Below are 17,750 nucleotides of genomic sequence, written 5' to 3'. Positions count from 1 at the left end.
AGCATGGCTTCAAGCAACTACATCTGCCAGCTTCTATAAACAAGGCCTTGTGATACTGGAAACCAGGTCATGCCCATGGCTGGGGTGGTTTATGGCCTGGGGGTACCTAGTGTTTATTGTTCTAAGTGGTCATATATGTGATTAAACAGCTCCTAGACATTTATGTTTCTACCCACAGATCTGTGCTGTTTTCAACCCTGCAGGCCAGCTTCTCTTTGGCAGTGGTTGATTCCAAGACTCAGTACAGATAAAGCCCAGAGTTAATGACAGTGAGTGCCTATCCCTCCATGGGTCATCGTTAGCAACCTCCTCTGCTCTCAAGAGACCATCTTGGAGGAGGATGGAAAGAGTAAGAGCCAGAGGATGGGAGGGCAACCGGGAGCTGCTGTCCGGTGGACAGGCCATGGTCGATGCACACATGAAGCCACAGCAGCTGTGGTCACCTACAGGAGACTTGCATAAGATCAAACCAGCCAGAACTCAAGTAGACAGGGACTCAGGAGTCCTTACCCGCAGCCGAGGGGCTACGGGTAGATGATGGCCACTGAAGAGGGAGAGTCACTTTCAAGGATATGCCCATGCTATAGTGGATGGTGCCATGCCCATGCAGACATGGGTGGCATTAATTCTAATTATATGTCATTTAAAATCAGAGTTGAAGCCAGAAGGGACTGGAGGTGGGTGATAGGATAGATATGATCTATGATCAAAACATACCATACACATATATATTGTGGATATTAATGTGTACATACATACAGATTTGAGCAGGGTGTGGTGTAGACAACCACACTGCCAACTACTCTGGAAGCTAAAGCTGCACCATCACACACGCAAGGCTACATGCCTACAGTACATACAATAGTATAGCTAAAATTATTACACCTTGGGGGCTAAGATGACTCCATGGTTAAGGGCACTGACTCCTTGTCTAGAGGACTGAGGTTCAAATCTAGTGACCCACATGACAAAAGTAAAGGATGCTACCTCACCCTCTGCACCCCAAGCTGTGTCATGAGTGCCCTCCTACATACATAAATAAAAATGTAATAATTAAAACTTAAGGGGTTGGGGATTTAGCTCAGTGGTAGAGCACTTGCCTAGCAAGCAAAGGCCCTGGGTTGGGTCCCCAGCTCAAAAAAAAAAAAAAAAAAAAAAAAAAAAAAAACCTAAAAAGGCCTAAAGGCAGGGCTTGGCAGTACATGCCTATGATCCAAAGGCTTAGGAGGCAGAGGCAGAGGCAGAGGCAGGAGAATTAAAGTTCAAGGTCGGGCTGGAGAGATGGCTCAGCGGTTAAGAGCCCGACTGCTTGGGTTGGGATTTAGCTCAGTGGTAGAGCGCTTGCCTAGGAAGCGCAAGGCCCTGAGTTCGGTCCCCAGCTCAAAAAAAAAAAAAAAAAAAAAGAGCCCGACTGCTCTTCCCGAGGTCCTGAGTTCAATTCCCAGCAACCATATGGTGGCTCACAACCATCTGTAAAGAGATCTGATGCCCTCTTCTGGTGCCTCTGAGGACAGCTACAGTGTACTTATATATAATAAATGAATAAATCTTAAAAAAAAAGTTCAAGGTCATCCTCAGCTACATAGCAAACCTAAGGCTCTGAGCTACTGAGATCCTGTGTCATAAAACCAAAACCCAAACCCTCAAAAATGGTCTCTGGCATACCTATAATACTACAGATATATGAGGCTGCTATGCTTTCTTTTTGAAAGTGAAGGGTCAGGCATGCTAGCATGTCTGTAACCCCCAGCTCCTGGGAAGGACAGCAGGACTGAAGTTCCCACACTTCCATAACCTAGTATTTCTGTGCACCTACAGAAGCAAGAAGGGTAAGATGGGGGGTTGGGGATTTAGCTCAGTGGTAGAGCGCTTGCCTAGCAAGCGCAAGGCCCTGGGTTGGTCCCCAGCTCCGGAAAAAAAAAAAAAAAGGGAAAAAAAAAGAAGGTAAGATGACCCACCTGGCTGTAGACACACACACCACTCTTTTTGAGGCAGGGTCACTCTGCAGCCTGAGCTGGCCTGGAACTTGATATACAGAACGGACTGACCTCAAACTCAGAGATGTTCCTGCCTCCTCCCAAGTGCTAGGATTAAAGGTGTGGTGGGATTAAAGATGCAGACCTTCAAGTGGGAAAGAAACCTCAGAAATCACAGGATTCTACTGGGAAAGAGACAAAAGGAAAACACACTCACCTAAGACCTAGCAGCTGTCCCAATCCCTAGGGTTATGTTCCTTCATCGAACAAAGGGCCTCATTTTAAACTCTTTTCCCAAACTGCACCACGGCTTCCTTCCCCAAAGACCACTGACTCAAGCACCACCTCCCTTTCCCATAAGCATCCTATTTACACTCGGTGACTAATACCAGACTTAACAATCTTTACAAGAGTTTTGAAAGCTCATTAATTCCATTATTTGGCCAAATAACCATGGTCCAACTGGAGAGACCTAGGCAATGATCCAGCAAAGCCATTAACGTTATTACAAGTAAAGGGTTTGATCTGGGTTGTTACCTCACTGTTAGTGCAACCTATGGGGCAGTCCAGTCCCAGGGAAGTAGTCCAAGGGCAGCTCCTCCCCTTTCTCTAAACTTGTAATCTATCAAAACTGAGTGTGATCCCAGTACTCTGAAGGCGGAGGCAGGAAGATTCCACAGCAGCCAGAGTTACACAGCAAAACCCATCTCCAACAAATAAAATAAAAACAAAAGAGCTGGAGAGCCAGAGCCAGTGTCATTCCTGTGCTCTTCCAGAGGACCTGGATTAAAGTCCCAGCACCCTCATGGCAACACAACCTTCTGTAACTGCAGTTCCAGGCGACCCAACACTCTCTTCTGGCCTCCATGGGCACTGCATACACATGGTGCACAGACATACATGCAGGCAAAACACACAGCACTGTAGAACAGGCTGATAACTCACAGATACACCTACCTGTCTCCTGAGTGCTGGGATTTAAGTCAGGCGCCACCACCACTACCCACTTATCCCAAGTCTTTTTTTTTTTTTTTCCCCCCTCCCCTCCCTATCCCAAGTCTTAAAACAAAGCAAACTGTGTTTTGTGGTTTGAGACAGTCTCCCCTAACCTAGGAAGACTCTGAACACTTGGTTCACCTGTTTTCCACCGTCTAAGTGCTAGAATTCTAAGCACTCTATCTGGCTGCAAACTGCCTTTCACCTTTAAAATGTCATTCGACTTGCCCTGTTAATTAAAAGAAGGGAAAAAGTAAGGGAGGAGGTAGGGACCCAGGCATGATAGTACACGCCTGTAATCTCAGCACTCAGGAGGCAGAGACTGGATGATTCGCACATGTCTGAAGCCAACCTGATCTACACAGGGAGATCCTGTTTTCAAAAAGGACGTAAAGCAAAGCAAAGCAAGGGGGAAAGGAGCTAGAAAGATTGCTCCATGGATAAAATCCTTGCTGCACTAGCAGAAAAACCAGAGAGCTCACCTGTAACCCAAACCCAGCACAGACCAACTAATCTAACCAAATTGGAGAGATGGGGTTCAGTGAGAGATATCAAGAAATAAGATGGAGAGAGCCGAAGCAACGGTTCAGCAGTTAACAGCCCTGGCTCACTGGCTGCTCTTCCAGAGGACCCAGTTCAATCCTGCCCCCACATAACAAACAGCTCACTACTGTCTGCAACTCTGGTTCCAGAGGAGCCAACGCCCTCTTCTGGCATCACAGGGCACTGCATGCATGAAATACACATACAAAGCAAAACAAAATAGTTTTTTTAATTAAGAATAAACAAGATGGGAAAAGGAAAAACGTTACATAAATTTGACTTTTAAAGGTGGAACTGGAGCTAAGTGTGGTGTCAGACCCCTTAGTCACAGCACTAAGGAGGTAGAGGAAGTTCATTTTACTGAGCTCCAAGTCAGCTCGGTCTCACACAGCCAAGTTCCAGACCAGCACGAGCTACACAGTGAGACTCTCGGGGGTGGGTTGAGGGGGTAGGGGGTTACCATATAAGATGGAGCAGATGTCTGTGAATCTCAGGCTAGTATGGTCTCCATAGTAAACCCTCGTCTCAAAATGAATAAATATATGACTATAAAGGGGTGAAGGGATTCAGAAAGAATCTTAGGCTTCCAAAAACGCAAACATGTCTCACACACACACACACACACACACACACACACACACACACACACACACACTAATAGTAATAAATTAAAAGGCTGAGTGTGCAAGAGCAAGGCCCTGGGTTCGGTCCTCAGCTCCAGAAAAAAAAAGGTTGAGTGTGGAAGGAAAACACTTAAAATATGCATCATTTAAAAAGCATTTACAGGGCTGGAGAGATGGCTCAGCGGTTAAGAGCACTGACTGCTCTTCCAGAGGTCCTAAGTTCAAATCCCAGCAGCCACATAGTGGCTCACAACCATCTGTAAAGAGATCCGATGCCCTCTCCTGGTGTGTCTGAAGACAGCTACAGTGTACTTATACAATAAATAAATAAATCTTAAGAAAAAAAGCATTTACAAAAAAATATGGTTATATACAACATACAGCCTGAAAACAAACAGCACAGGGATCTTAGTGACGCAGAGGCGGCTAACACTGAATGGAGCAGTCTGACTTCTAACGCAGGTACTTCTGAATAAAGCACAGCCAGGACTGACAGAGCACACACAGCAGAAGAACGTTGGTCCTAGGTGTGAAGACAAGCTGGCTACTTGGCTAGGAAGGAGAGTGCGCCAGCAGAAGTGGCTTGGGACAAGAAAACCAGGGGCATTCTGCCCACTGAAGCATGTGAAGGAATCAGACCTGCTACTAGACACTCTGCAAGCAACTGGGTTTCTAAACAAGGTCCCTACAGAGTCCATGAGGGTGGACTTTGAAGTAATCAACTGCTCAGCTGGGGAGAATGAGGTCCTAAGAGCAGGAAGTGATTTGCTGGGACCACTGCCAGATCCAGATCAAATCTGTCACTGAAGATAATCTGACATTCCTGTGAGAAGTGGAGGGGCTGGGGGAAGATCAGGGACACAGAACAGCCTAGTCATTCAGGTTGGTCCTGATCAGGGCCTGGAACAGGATCACACTGGAAGAGGGCCAGGAAAGCTAACAGAGAAACAGATACTAACGTACTAATGATTCAAGAGATTCAGAATGGAAAAAAAACACTGAGAGCTGGGCTTTAGTAGCACATGCCTAGAATCCTAGCACTTGGGATGAAGAGGCAGTAGGAACAGGAGTTCAAGGCCAATCTAGGCTACTCATAAAAGAACCTAGCTTAAAAATATAAAGGAAAGAAATATCCCCTAAAATACAAGAGATTACTACAATGGGTGTCGGCAGCTCACCAGGACTGCCTCCTAGAGCATTTAACTGATGAACCAGCAGCAGTTTCTACTCAAGAACAAGCACCTAGCTTCAGCCTGGCCTTCACCGAGTCTATTTAAAGAGCTCTAAAAACTCCAGTGGCTCCATGTACAATATCTTGACTCCTTTCTCAGTAACAGTCAGAAACAAGAGAAATTACTGGAAATGTCAAATTTAGCATCAAAGCAGATTTAGCTCAGTTACTGGAATGATTTTAAAAAAAAAAAAAAAAAAAAAAATTTAGCCATCAAGGCTTAAGATATAGAAGCTTAGAAGACAAACAGTTCTCCTGAATGTACAATGCCCTGGTTCAAACCTCAGCCTACCACCCCCTCCAAAGTTCACATTAAAAGCACATATATTTAAACAGTTAAACCTAGCAATATACAGAAAAACCAGTATATTTTGTAGATGGTTTAAAAGCTAAAGGTTAGCTAGGAACTGTGGCAACTATAGCATCAGAACATGGGGAAGGGGGAAATTGGAGCAAGTCTGGAGAAATGGCTCATGGGTTAAAAGTACTGGCCACTCTTGCAAAGGACCCCAGTTCAATTCCCAGCACCCGCAAGCAACTCACGATGAACTGCAACTTCAGTTCCAAGGAATCCAACCCCCTCTTGTGAGCTCTGTGGGCATCAGGCAAGCATGTGACGCAACACAAAATGGAAGTCCTTTGTTCCTCTCTCTTTTAACTAAAAAAGGGAGGGAAAAAGAAATTGATTGGGCTTAGTGGTGCAAATCTGTAATCCCAGCATTTTAGCACTCAAAGGACTGAAGCATAAAACGTGTATGTTCAAGCTACATAGGTAACTGAAGAGAGCCTATATGAAGACAATGGACTTGTACAGCTTCAAGAGATAGATGTCGGGCTGGCAATGGTGGTCCATGCCTTTAATCCCAGTACTTAAGAGGCTGATATCTGAGTTCAACCTGGATCTATAAGTTCCAGGACAGCCAGAGCTATAAACCCTGTCTCAAGGAAAAAAAAAAAAAAAAAAAAGAGGATGTTGAACAAAGGGAAATGGTAAATAACCCCCAGCATTTGGCTAAAGATTGGTTTTCTGTCTTCACTGAGCGCTCTCCAGCTGTCTATGGAAATGTGGTGTGTAACCCCTTAATCTTAACATCACCAAAAAACTAGGATGCTATGTACTCAGACCCCATCTTCCACCTACCAAACCAGAGTGAGCATTTTAAGGAGACAGGCTGGTAATTCGAATGCACATTCCAGGATGAGAAGCTAGAGAGTGTAGGGCCCTTCAAAGGTGTACTTACAGCACTATACAGATGAAGCAGAAACGGCCACAAAAAGAGACAAAGTAGCTGTTCACTTCAGCAGACCATATTTTATTAGGCACTACTCAGGCAGACCTCCATGTTTTAAAGAAATGTAGTACTTACTACTAATGAACACAGGATTTATTTCCCTTTGAAATTACACAACTAAGTTCTAGGGCTTTAGTGAACAAAAAATGAGAGGCAGCTTAGCTGTTCCAAAAACACAATAACGAACAATTTTATTCAAGTTTTCACACTAAGTTCGGAGCGCTTCCCCACAAGTCCCATTAGTTCCTGCAGGCTCCCGTGGGTACCATTAAATCCCCCAGCATCCCAAGGAAGCAGGTGCCTGGCAAATGTCCAGCTTCTAAATGAGATTCAGAACTTGGTCTTGAGATGCTGTATTCCTGCCCTGTCCTACTGGAATAGCTTCCCAGATCCAAACTCCCTCCCCCTCCCGCTCCCCCTCAGGCCTCCTGCAGCTGCACATTCAAGTACTTCCCGAAGGAAGAAAGGTCAGAGGAGTCATTATCCCCTAAGCACTTGAAACTCCAGCTGTGGAGAAATGAATCAGGGGCAAGGCCTGAAAAGCATGGAGCTTTTAAAATCTAGAGGGGAGAGAAATGTTAGAGGACCTACCTCAGTAGGCTTCTAAGAAGCAAGATACCCTAGGTGCAGATTTGTTTGTTTGGGGGCTTTTAGATGTTTGGTTTTTGAGGCAGAGTTTGTCTATGTAGCCCTGGCTGACCAGGAACAAGGAAGTCACACAGATCCCACCTGCCTGTCTCCCAAGTGCTGAGATGGAAACTGTACTCCACCACACCTGGCTGCAACAGTTTTTCAAGCTGAGGACCAAGCCCAGGCCCTCCACACATGCTAGGCCAAGTACTCCACCACTGAGCTACATCTTTCAGTCAAAATGACTTCTTTTCTTGAACTAATGGAAGGTAGTTTATGGTCTAGAAAGCATACATGACTAGAAAAGTCTCTGAAGCCCTCACCCAGAGAACAGGGAGATTAAAGGGAGTCAGCAGTGATGGGCCTTTAATCCCAGCACTCAGAAGGCAGAGGAAGTGGATCTCTGAGTTTGAGGCCAGCCTGGTATACGGAGCCAGGACAGCCAGGGTGCCAGGGCTACACAGAGTAACCCTGACTCAAAAAATAAAAATAAGGGGCTGGAGAGATGGCTCAGCGTAAGAGCACCAAGTGCTCTTCCAAACGTCCTGAGTTCAATTCCCAGCAACCACATGGTGGCTCACAACCATCTGTAAAGAGATCTGATGCCCTCTTCTGGTGTGTCTGAAGACAGCGACAGTGTACTTATATATAATAAATAAATAAATCTTAAAAAAAAATAAAATAAAAATAAAAATGTAAAAAAGGAAAAAGGAAAAGGAAGGGAAGGAGGATGTGTAGGGAGGAACAGAACCTAAGAGCCTTAGAACCAACCAAGCAGATTGAGATGTATTCCTAACTAGCCTAGAATTCATCGTGGTGGCCAGGCAGTCCTCAAGTTTACCACAGTCCTCCTGCCACAATTGCGGAGATCAGACTCACAAAAACTATGGAAGGCTTTGCCAGAAACTTACAAAGTAAAGCACCAGAGGATTAAAAGTTCCAAGAATAACCAAAAATTACTAGGGGATTCCTCCCCATTTTCACTCCAGAATAAGTCAGGAGTCCTAGTCTTGTGGCCCCCTCCAAACAAGAGGATGATGGAGGAGAATCACTATCATTACTAAATAAACAGAACACTGTCCAACAGGAACCAGAAACTAGGAAAACCTCTGGACAGACTGAACCAAAAGAATTCCTGTTTGCAGAAAAATAAGCTATATATAAAAAGTCACGTGATGTGAACCAGGCATGGAAGTTCTTACCTGTGCCCTAGCACTTGGAAGGCAGAGGCAGAAAGGTTCAAAGCCAATCTGAGCTACCTACTAAGTTCCAGGATTACCTGAACTACCCAGTGAGACAATACTCACAACAAAAGCCATGTGAACGAAAGGGAAGAAAGGCTCAGGGTTGGGGTAACAGTAAGAACTTCCCTGAGGGGGGGAAAAAAAAAAGAAGAGGCCACAGAAACTGTTTTGCAGATATGTACTCAAGAGAGGAAGGAAGACCAAAGGGTACACGACAGAGCCTGGGAGGGCACATAAGGAGAATGTGGTTCCAAAGAGGGAAGGAAACAGAAGACTGGAACTATCTTGAATGGCAGAAAAGCTAGGAAGAAGAAGGAAAGAAGGAAGGAAGGGAGGAAGAAAGGAAGGAAGAAAGGAAGGAAGGAAGGAAGGAAGGAAGGAAGACAGACAGACAGGAGGGAAGGAAAAAGGAAAGAGCACCAGTAATCTCAGTACCCAGGCCACTAGGGCAGGAGGATCATAGGCCACCGGGACTGCATGGTAAGTTCCCAGATAGCTACACAGCACTGGTCCCACAGGAGGAAGGCTGGCTAGCTAGATGGTTCAGCAAGCACGCAGCCAAGAACGACCGAGTTTGATCCCTAAGACCGGCGAAGTGGAAGCAGAGGAATAACTTCCTGCAACTTGGCCTGTGATCACCACATGCGCGTTATGGCACACGACAATAAATAAATACGTTTTTTCAACTAGGAAAAAAAAAAAAGGATGATGTGGGGAAATGGGTGGGTGGGGGAATGCTCAAGATTGACAATATCTAGGAATGAAAGGATTCAGGAGAAAGGTGTGCCCAGAGCACTTGCAGCACCCCGAGGGTGGTATGTTTCCTGCAAAGAGAGGTGCATCTCAAACCTTAAAGATACTCTCAGGTAGGAAAACAAGTCCCCCCGCCCCCCGAGACACAAATTAGGTTGAAGAACACGTGAAAAAGTGAAGCCCCAAGGACAGACTTAAGGACAAGTCAGTGAATCCCCTATAGTGAAACTGAAAACTATGTGCCACAAGCATCAGGATTTGGAGAAGAACTTGAAAGGGATGCGCATTCCAGACTGAAGGACTAAGAAAAAAAGAACTGACCCCTAAATTCACTAACTTCTGAAAACATACCAGATCTGAGGCCTGGAAAGAACTCCTCCTCAGAGTTATGGGATGTAATAAAGTATTCTATAACTTTGGTTAATGACCTGACTTCTGAAGAACCTATCAACGGACTGAACCCCAAACTGAAAGGGGAGAACTGTTAATTAGGTTTGAATATGGGAGTGTTCCCTCAGTATGGGGGAGCAAAGAAAGGAGTATGATTTCAGTTCATTTTTAGGGACGGCTAGAAATTCAGAGAAAAATCCCAAGACTTGAGTTTAAGGAAGGGGAGGACGCCCAGATTTTACAAACTACAGAGAAAGGGGACACTCCCATATACAGGGTCTTGAGGAAAGGGTGTGCTTCCCAGAGCAGGATAAGAAAGGCACTACACGAAAACCCGTTCCCGCAGCAGAGGCAGCAGCTTAGGCCTTCCCCCTATCTCGCGGGCTAAGCAGGGGGTGCAGCCTCCGCACCCCTCCCCACCCCCACAGCCCCGTTCCGCGCCCCGGGCCCGCACCTCGCGGCCCAGCCCCCTCGGACCGCGCTGATTGGCCTGGGAGGCCGTCATTCCCGCGGGTAGCCGCAGTGATTGGGCGGCGCTCGCACGCCCGCCACGCTCTCAGCAGCGGTCCCCGGGCCTTCCTCCGGGGCTGGGTGATCCGGGGGCCAGTCGGAGAACAGGACTGAGCCAGGGTCCCGCAGTGGCCGGGGCGTCCGTCCCCGGTCCCGCCCGCACAGCGCGCGCGCGGCACGGGGCCTGCTCCCGACACGGCCCCAACCAGCTGCTTCGCGTCGCCGCGCCTCGCCACGAGCTCACCTCACGGCCCCGCTCCTGCTGCGCCGCTCCAGACCAACCGACAGAAGGACTGTGCGCGCTGCGCACCACGTGACCCCGGGGACGCGCCCAGCGTATCCCCCGCCCCCCACACACACGCACCATCTCCACCACCGAGTGACGCAGCCGCTCCACAGCCCCGCCCCGGGCCCCGCCTCACCCGGTCACCAGGGCGACAGCGCGAGCAAGCCACGCCCATCTCCCTGACGCGGGAACACCAAGTCCGCACTCACCCGTGACCGCTGAGGTCACCAGAAGCAGGGGCCTGGATACTGTCCATCTGCCTTCTTAATTCTCCTTCTAAATGCGTCTGGAAGTCACCCACCTCCCTCTACCCCCTCTGTCACCACTCTCCAGGAAGATCGTAGTCTTTACAGATCATTACTTTCCCTCTTCCAATCCGCTCTTCACACGCAAGGGCTTCTCATATCGACTTCTTCCCTTCTCCAGATGAAGAGCTAAGTCTTCAAGATCGATTGTCACCAGGCTTTCTCATTCTCACACATCCAGTTCGCCCGCTGTGCTCTGCCTCTTTCAAGTCCTCATCTGAACCTTCTCACCTCTGTCTTTGCTCTCTCATCCCTAGAAAAGGATTCCAACGGAGGCTGAGAAGAAAAAGAGCTGTATTTTTGTCTATAGGGACAAAGGTCCAAGATGCAGCCACAACAAAAGAGAGGTTTTCCCAGTGGGACTTAGTAAGTGCCAACGAGAGGTGATAACATTGCTATTTACTGAGGAGATCATGATTTGATTTGACACTGGAAGCAACCGAACTTTCACTTCTTAAATTATAAGTCTAATCACAACATGTCCCTACACTACTTAACTGGTCAGTCAATCTATCCATCCGCACCTATGCCTTTGCTCATCTAACCACACTTTCTGACGTTTTTCTTGTTTTTGTTTTTCTTTTTCTTTTGAAACAGTCTCAGTATGTATCCTTGTCCAGTCTGGAACTCAGTAAGTAGAACAAGTTAGCCTTGAACTCACAGTGCTGTACATTTCTGCCCCTGTCATACTGAGATTAAAGTTATTGTCCACCAAAAAAAAAAAAATAGCTCTTCAAACAAAGGGATTAAGAGATAATTTGTGCAACCAAAGTGTAAATTTTCATACCCTGGAAAAATACAGATTTAAATTACCCTACTTCATGGAAGTAGTTTCATGGAGTTTTATAGAAACAGAGCAAAGCTATAAACCAAGGCATTTTTAAAAATACACGGTAGTAGAGGCCAGGTGTGGTGACTCCTTTAATCCCATACATAGTAAATTGTACGACAGCTAGGGCTATGTAAAGAAACCCTCTCTCTAAAGAATCAAAACAAAAACGAAAATACATTAGTAGAAACATTAAGTAAATAGTTAAAATGGAGTAATCTCAGCAGGAGGGCTTAGAAGCTGTGTAGTAGCATTCCTAGCCCTTCCATTGTTGGAGAATAGGGCTTTGTTTACTAACTATACAGTTCAAGGTTTCTCTTATATCAGGATCCTAGATCTGACCCACAGATGGGCTCTTTAGAGAGCCCAAGAGAAACCAGCTCTGAGACTTGCAACATTCCAAACTCTCCACACTCACTCTTTTCAGCAATCTGGCTCCGGAGGCCTAGCTGGTTTTGTTATCAGGAATTCTTCACAGCGTGATTCAGAGGACACCACCCCCCCCCTTTCTTTTTTAAACAAGGTCTCCTGAGCACAGCCTGTACCCTAGGCCTTCCAATTGTTGGACTTGCAACCATGCCCAGCTCTTTTCTGTCAGTTCCTCTTTTCTGAATTGTCTATAATTGGCTGGGTGTGGTGACACAGGCCTTTAAAAAAAAAGTACTCTGGGGTTGGGATTTAGCTCAGTGGTAGGCGCTTGCCTAGGGCGCAAGGCCCTGGGTTGGGTCCCCAGCTCCGAAAAAAAAGAAAAAAAAAAAAAAAAAAAAAAAAAAAAAAAAAAGTACTCTGGAGGCAGAGGCAGACATTACTTCTATGAGTTCGAGGCCAGCCTGTTCTATAGAGTGAGTTCCAGTCCCACCAGGGTTACATAGAAAGAGCCTATATCTTATTGCATGTATTTATTTATTTTAATGTTGCATGTATGTGTGCGCGCACATGCATGCTTAGAAAATTCATATGTGGAAGTCAGAATACAAGTTGCATGAATCATTCTCTCCTACTTCTGGATGCCAGGGTCCTTCTGTACTTATTTACTTATTTTGGTTTCTCGGAACAAGGTTTCTCTGTGTAGCTCTGACTGTCTTAGACCTCAGAGATCCACCTGCCTCTGCTCCCAAGAGCTAGGATTAAGAGTGCGCACCACCGGGCTGGAGAGATGGCTCAGCGGTTAAGAGCACTGACTGCCACTGACTGCTCTTCTAGAGGTCCTGAGTTCAATTCCCAGCAACCACATGGTGGCTCACAACCATCTGTAATGGGATCTGATGCCCTCTTCTGACATGTCTGAAGACAGCGACAGTGTACTCACATACATGAAATAAATAATAAATAAATCTTAAAAAAAAAAAAGAGTGCACACCACCGTGAGGCTCAGTTAAAGAAGATACTTCAAGTATTCACTGGTATTTTTGTTTATTTTGCTTATATGTAGTCGGGTGTTTTGCCTTTATAGATGTCTGTGTACTACATACATGCATGGCGCCTACAGAGCCAGAAAAGGACCTTGAGTCCTTGGGGAATGGAATTACACATGTTTGTGAGCTGCCATGTGGGTGCTGGGGGTTGAACCAAGATCCTCTAGAACAGCGGCCAGTGCTCTTAACCTCCAAGCCATCTCACCAGCCCATCCTCTGTCATTTTCTATGGTTCTTTTTTGCCTCTAGGTCTTTGAAAGACTATTGCTTTAATGTTTTTATCTGTATATTTGGGTCCCCCTATGTATTTCAGGCACATGCAGCCAGGCTTTCCTAGTTTTTTTTTTTTTTTTTTTTTTTAAATAAGGCTGTTTTTTTTTCCCCTTGGTTCATTTTACTTTTTTTCTTAAATTGCATTTTTTTAATTTACATTTTAAATGTTATCCCATTTCCTGGTTTCTCCCACCCCTTAGTTCATTTTTCAAAATAGGAGTTTCTCTGTGTAGCCCTGGCTGTCCTGGAACTCACTCTCTGTAGACCAGGCTGGCCTAAAACTCAAAGGTCCACCTACCTTTGCCTCTCAAACACGGGGATTAAAGGCATGGGACATCACTGCCCAGCACGGATGGCACTTTTTCAAGGGGGAGGGATTATAAGACTGACCTCATGTTACCAGTCTCAGTTTCAAATCCTAGTAAGATTCTCATTGTCTGCGTTATCTAGAAGTGTTCCACTAGTCTATGGGATTTTAATATCAAATGTGACATAATGGGACATTTAGATGAGCAATATGGATGGATTTGTAGCTCTTAGCAATACAGAGAGAGAGAGAGAGAGAGAGAGAGAGAGAGAGAGAGAGAGAGAGAGAGAGACTCTAGCATAATGGATTGATTACCAGTAAAACGACACTGTGAGGCCAGGCCTAGTGCTCCAGCCTTGTCCTCCTAGATACTCAAAAGGCCAAAGCAACAGGATCACAAAGTTCAAGGCCAGCCCAGGCAATTTAATGATACTTTCCCCCAAAATAAAAAGTAATTTGGCCATGGTGGCCTAGGGCTTTAATCCCATCACTCCACAGGCAGGTAGATCTCTGAGAGTTTAAGACCAGGCCAGCCAGTACTACATAGTATGACCTTATCTTAAATAAATAAACACATAAATAAATAAACAATAAGTAAAAACAGGGCTAGCAAGATAGCTCACCAAATAAGGGTGGGCTGGCTGGGTTTGTGTGTCAGTGTGACACAAGCTGGAGTCATCAGAGAGGAAGGAGCTTCAGGTGAGGAAAGGCCTCCATGCGATCCAGCTGTAAGGCATTTTCTCAACTAGTAATCAATAGGGGAGGGTGGCTGGTGCCATTGCTGGACTTGTGGTCCTGGGTTCTATAAGTGGGGAGCAAGTCAGCAAGCAGCACCTCTCTGCGGCTTCTGTATCAGCTCCGGCCTCCAGGTTCCTGCCCGGCCTGAATTCCTGTTCCGACTTCCTCTAATGATGGAATGAGATATGGAAGTATAATCCAAATAAACCCTTTCTGACCCAACTTGTTTTTTGGGCATGGTGTTTCATCACAGCAACAGAAACCCTAAGACAAAGTGTCTTAGGGTGACCTGAGCTCAAACCCCAAAACAAGTAAAGGGAAAGGAGAGGTCTGACTCCACAGGTTCTACCCCGCCTTCCACAGGAGCACCAGGACACATATGCATATAAACACACAAAATAAGGTTTAAAAAATGTTTGGGGGCTGGAGAGATGGCTCAGCAGTTAAGAGCACCCGACTGCTCTTCCAGAGGTCCTGAGTTCAATTCCCAGCAACCACATGGTGGCTCACAACCATCTGTAAAGAGATCCAACGCTCTCTTCTGGTGTGTCTGAAGACAGCTACAGTGTACTTATATATAATAAATGAATAAATCTTTAAAAAAAAAAATGTTTGGAAGGCATGGAGGGCCACACCCTACTTCGCCTGTGGAGGTTAGAGAACTTTCTGGAAGTCAGGTTTTTCTCTCCAGTCGTTAGGGTTCTAGAGACTGAACTCAGGTCTTCAGGCTTGGTGGTGAGTTCCTTTACCTGCTTGGCTACTTTCTCAACCCTTAGAACACTTTAAAAAAATTTTTCAAGGGCTGGAGAGATGGCTCAGCGGTTAAGAGCACTGACTACTCTTGCAGAGGTCCTGAGTTCAATTCCCAGCAACCACATGGTGGCTCACAACCATCTGTAAAGAGATCCGATGCCCTCTTCTGGTGTGTCTGAAGACAGCTACAGTGTACTTATATATAATAAATGAATAAATCTTAAAAAAAAAAAAAAGGCAAAGTAATTCTAGTGGGAATTGTTTATAACCTTTGACAAGAGCAGAGAAGCTACATGGAGTAGAAATGGTCCGTGGAGATCTGATTCTAAGAAAAGGAAATCCAAGACCTCTGTGGCTGTAATAAGAACACTCAAGATAGTGAAGTTAGTGGGTTTTGTCCTACAGTTTGACCTTAGAGTGCAGTTAGATGTTTCTAAGCTGGGCAGGTTTCAGGCTGGAGGGATCCTGGGAGAACAGAAAAACCAACCAACCTATTCTCCCAGTCCACGGTGCGGGGGAGGAGGAAGGAGTGCTGTTTGGTTTGATTGCTTTAAAGCTTCACTTGTTTTAGGTACGTACATGTATGGCTTTTCTGAGCTAAGTCCCTCTGGAAACTTAGCCAATACTCCAAAGCTAAAACTAAAAGAAGGTGAATTGGGGTTGGGGACTTAGCTCAGTGGTAGAGCGCTGGCCTAGGAAGCGCAAGGCCCTGGGTTCGGTCCCCAGCTCCGAAAAAAAGAACCAAAAAAAAAAAAAAAAAAAACAAAACACAAAACCCCAGCACTCGGGAGGCAGAGGCGCAGACAGATTCCTGAGTTCGAAGGCAACCTGGTCTACAGAGTGAGTTCCAGGACAGCCAAGGCTACATCGACAAACCTGAAGAAAAATAAAGCAAAACAAAGAGAACTTGAAGCAAAAACCAAACCTGAACCTGGGATTTGTGTGTGTGTGTCTGTGTGTGTGTGTGTGTGTGTGTGTGTGTGTGTCTGTGTGTGTGTGTGTGTGTGTGTCTGTGTGTGTGTGGTTTTTTGTTTGTTTGTTTAGCTTTATTTATTTATTGTCAATTCTTTGTTTTGAGACTGGTTTTCCTGGCTGACCTGGAACTCACTATGTACAGCTAGCTGGTCTGGACAAAGACCCACCTTCCTCCCTCCAGAGTGCTGGAATTAAAGACATGCATGACTGGTTAGAAGTGGGTTTTGTTGTTTCAGGTTATTTTATTTTGTGTGTATGAGTAGTTTGCCTTCACACGTGAATAGGCACCGTGTGAGGGCCTGGTGCCTACATCGATCAGCAGAAGGTGTCTCTGATCCCTTGGAACTGAGATAGGTTGTAAACGCCATGTGGGTGCTAGAAGCCCAACTGGATCCTTTGCAAGAACAAGTACTCTTAACCACTGAGCCATCCGTCCAGGCCCTGAATGGAGATATTTTGTCTTGCTCTGAGATAAGATCTTTTTTTTTATTCATTTATTATATATAAGTACACTGTCACTGTCTTCAGACACACCAGAAGAGGGCACCGGATCTCTTTACAGATGGTTGTGAGCCACCATGTGGTTGCTGGGAATTGAACTCAGGACCTCTGGAAGAGCAGTCAGTGCTCTTAACCACTGAGCTCTTAATCTCTCCTGCCTGATAAGATCTTATTGTATGTAGCCTAGGCAAGGCTTGAACTCCAAATGAGGATGGTCCCTAGCCTCCAGAGATCTGCCTGCCTGTGTCTCCTCAGTGCTGGAATTGAGGGTATGCACCACTATGTCCTGTTAATGGAGTTTTTGATAACATTGCAAGTCACCTGAACAAAGTCTCTCTTCCTAGTGCTTTGCTTTTAGAGATACAGCAAGTAAATCCCTTACAGAATCCTGACCTAATATGGACAGTTTGTCGTGCAGACCCTTGGCTCTGTATATACTGTGGTTTAATTTAGGGTATACTTGAATACTTTTTTTTAACTTTCAGACAGTATTTTTTTTTTATTATAAGAAAATGAGCCAGTCAGTTCTATATATTAAATGTCTGTGTGTAACAAACATATGGAACCATGGCCTACTGGCTATTTCTTTCTTGACCTTGCACTTCCTAGGCAAGGGCTCTACCACTGAGCTAAATCCCCAACCCGCTTTCAGACAGTATTGTAACAGACCCTATGACCTTAGAGAGGACCCCATATCTTAGCACAACTTATTCCATGATGGTATACCATATGGCCATAAAACTCAGCACATAGACATGACCACCAACCAAAACTAAATAAATTCTGGAAAAGTCTCTAAATGTTTTTATAATAAAGTCCCTTTGTGTTTATGCATACATGGTGAGACAAGCTTTTTTTTTTTTTTTTTTTTTCTGGAGCTGGGGACCGAACCCAGGGCCTTGCACTTCCTAGGCAAGCGCTCTACCACTGAGCTAAATCCCCAACCCCTAAGCTTCTTTTTTTTAAAAAAATATTTATTTACTTATTTATATGTAAGTACACTGTAGCTGTCTTCAGACACACCAGAAGAGGGCATCGGATCCCATTACAGATGGTTGTGAGCCACCATGTGGTTGCTGGGATTTGAACTCAGGACCTCTGAAAGAGCAGTCAGTGCTCTTAACCGCTGAGCCATCTCTCCAGCCGTCTCTAAATGTTTTAACCTTGCTTTTTGGATTCT

The 17,750-nt window shown here is 45.5% G+C and overlaps 1 protein-coding gene across 1 annotated transcript in view; it reads right to left on the bottom strand.

The window, feature by feature from the left end:
• The window catches only part of Phf20 (PHD finger protein 20), a 105,144-nt gene extending 94,611 nt beyond the window's left edge, over positions 1-10,533 (bottom strand). The window contains 1 exon segment of the mRNA XM_032904579.1: positions 10,433-10,533. The gene's annotated coding sequence lies outside the window, so the exon portion shown is untranslated.
• Between the last annotated feature and the right edge of the window lie 7,217 nt (positions 10,534-17,750).

Source organism: Rattus rattus, chromosome 5 (genome assembly GCF_011064425.1).
Source record: "Rattus rattus isolate New Zealand chromosome 5, Rrattus_CSIRO_v1, whole genome shotgun sequence".
NCBI lineage: Eukaryota > Metazoa > Chordata > Mammalia > Rodentia > Muridae > Rattus > Rattus rattus.
Note: the sequence above shows the minus strand (reverse complement) of the source record. Positions and strands in the feature narration are given on the sequence as shown.